The following is a 3271-nucleotide window of genomic DNA, read 5'->3' on the forward strand; positions in this document are numbered from 1 at the left end:
GTTACCTGGGTCCTTAGACCTTTTTGGTGCATTTCTGTGTATTCTTCCCACCTCTTCTTAATATCTTCTGCTTCTGTTATGTCCTTGCCACTCCTGTCCTTTATTGTGCCCATCTTTGCATGAAGTATTCCCTTGATATTTCTAATTTTCTTGAAGACATCTCTAGTCTGTCCCATTCTTTTGTTTTCCTCTATTTCTTTGCATTGCTCACTTAAGAAGGCTATCTTATCTCTCCTTTCTATTCTTTGGAACTCTGCATTTAGTTGAGTATATCTTCTTTCTTCATTGCCTTTGGCTTCTTTTCTTTTCTCAGCTATTTGTAAAGCCTCCTCAGACAACCATTTGCCTTCTTGCACTTCTTTTCATTTGGGATGGTTTTGGTCACTACCTCCTCTACAGTGTTACAAATCTCTATCCATAGTTCTTGCACTTTGTCTATCAGAGCTAATCCCGTGAATCTACTTGTCAGATTCACAGTATAGTCATAAGGGATTTGCTTTAGGTCATACCTGAATGGTCTAGTGGTTTTCCTACTTCAACTTGAAGTCTGAATTTTGCAATAAGGAGCTCGTGATCTGAGCCACAGTCAGTTCCTGGTCTTGTTTCTGCTGACTCAATAGAGCATCTTCATCTTCACCTGAAAAGAATACAATCAGTCTGATTTCAGTGTTGATCATCTGATGATGTCCATGTTCATTTTTGTCTCTTGTGTTTTTGAAAAAGGGTGTTTGCTATGACCAGTGTGTTCTCTTGGCAAAACTCTTAGCCTTTGCCCCACTTCATTTTGTACGCTAAGGCCAAACTTTCCTGTTACTCCAGATATCTCTTGACTTCTTACTTTTACATTCTAATCCCCTATAATAAAAAGGACATCTATTTTTGGTGTTAGTTCTAGAAGATATTTTAGGTCTTCATAGAACTTTGACTTCAGCTTCTTCAGCATTAGTGGCTAGAATCAATATATGAAGACATTTAATTTCTCTAAAATAATCAGTTCTCATTGTGTGAAGATTCCATATTTGCAAATTTGCCTACTTGCTAACATTTACTTGTTAAACCCAAATAAATACTCATGGTATTTTTACCTCACTCTACGTACATGTTCCCAGCTGAGAAAAACAATACTGTAAAGAAGTATCCTTTCAGGGTTTATTAAGAGAGACATTTTGTTCCAATTTTTGCTTTTTTGATGATGACTTTTCTTTTCAAAATAGCCCCCAAGCATAGTGCTGAATGCTGTTTTTGTGTTCCCAAGTCCAAGAAGGCTATGATGTGCTTTCTGGAGGAAATATGTGTGTTAGTCACATTTCATTTAGACACGTATTATAGTGCTGTTGACCCTGAATTCAATGTTAATTAAGCAATAATATATATTAAATGAAGTGTCTCTAAAGAGAAACACATACAAAACAAGGAAATGCATTGACTGATTGATGAAAATGTGTCCAGAGGCTCACAGGAACCTAATTGTGTGTTTCCTTTAGAAGCAGTGGTTTAATACTCAGATTCAATATTTGTGGTGACTTTGTAGAACACAGTTACCATGAATAATGCTGTTCAACTGCATAACTGTTTTGTAAAGAAAAGTGTTTATGATGTTACGGTAGTTCTCATGATGTTCCAGTAATTCATCTCAGAATTTTGAAATGGAAAGTGTCAAGCAGGAAAACATAAGACACTCTATGTATTTCAAATGGAAAACATTTTAATAAGGACAGTAAAGCCCTTAAACAATGCTTAGGAAGGCTGTAGGAACAAAGGTCAAGGAAGCTTCCAGCACTATAATTAGCCTGAAGCATTAAAGAGGGTAGTTTTAAAAAACTTCTTTGTAACCTGCTCTAAAGAAGCGCAAATCTTCCTGCAGATGCCTCTGGAGAAAAGTGGCTTTTTCTTTTCCACTTTTCAAGTCCCAAGTAAGTGTCTTTTATCAGTTAATCTCAAACAATACACAGAAGGGATACTAAAAATTTTTCCTGGCTCCTTTCCTTAGATTATCTTAGAAGAAAATGACAGCATTTTGGGTTGCCAAAAGGTAGTTTAGAACAAGTAGTAGTAGTATTAGTAGTTGTCATAGTCATAATGAAAAAAAAAAAAAGATAGCCTAGCAGTAGTAATAAGATATTCAACATACAGTAGAATCAAGCTCAGTCTCCTATTAACAGTTATGTCAGAGCCTTAGTGACCATTTACAGAAGTTCTTCTCTGTTTATACAAACAGAACCTTCAAGGCCACAGGTTTACTCTGGTTTCAGAGCACATGTCAGAATTTTCCAGACCCAGGTGTTTTTTGAGGGGCTTCCATGATAGCTCAATTGGTAAAGAATCCACCTGCAATGCAGGAGACCTTGGTTGGATTCCTGGGTTGGGAAGATCCACTGGAGATGGGATAGGCTACCCACTCCAGTATTTTTGAGCTTCCCTTGTGGCTTAGCTGGTAAAGAATCTGGCTGTAAGGTGGAAGACCTGGGTTTGATCCCTGGGTTGGGAAGATTCCCCCGGAGAAAGGAAAGGCTACCCACTCCAGTATTCTGGCCTAGAGAATTCCGTGGACTGTATAGTCCATGGGGTGGCAAAGAGTTGGACATGACTGAATGACTTTCACTTTCAATTTTGGGTGTTTTTCCTTTTTCTACTTTCTTCTGTGAGAGTCTGGTGGTATCTCTTTTAAATTCTCAAAACCCAAAAGACATAATTGCACCGCTTTGTGCAGACAATGGAGCTACTTGGCCCCTTGTTCATCTTCCTGATGGCAGCTACTCTCAATGGTGTCCAGGGCCTGACACCCACTCTTTGGAGGGAAAAAGACCTTCAATGCCTCAAGGAAGATTTGTTCTTCCGAGGGTGAACAGGTATAACAATGAATGAAAGCTTAATAAATTTGTTATTCCCAGATACTTATTTACATTGCAACATGGAAGAAATTTCAAGGTCAATGTTGGAGACATTTGAGGGTTGGATCACTATGGTTAGTAGAGAAAGTCTTGGCATAGGAATGACCAGATCTGAGTTTCTATTCCAGTGCTTTGACAGCTAACTAATATAAAAACCATAGTAATTTTTAAACATAAGATTTGAAGTCCTGATATATGTCTTCTTGGGGCTTTTGAATATTATTTCTGAAAGGTCACTTAAACCCATGGTTTGATAGCAATTTATAATTCCCTTAAAAAGTTAAAGGAAGGTTTTGGTAAAAATACCTACATATCCTCCTCAAAGTAAGTGATCAGGGATGGTATTTTTCAAAGGCTTTATTACCAAGGTGATGGATTCT

This window comes from Ovis canadensis, chromosome 3, assembly GCF_042477335.2.
Source record: "Ovis canadensis isolate MfBH-ARS-UI-01 breed Bighorn chromosome 3, ARS-UI_OviCan_v2, whole genome shotgun sequence".
NCBI classification, from domain to species: domain Eukaryota; kingdom Metazoa; phylum Chordata; class Mammalia; order Artiodactyla; family Bovidae; genus Ovis; species Ovis canadensis.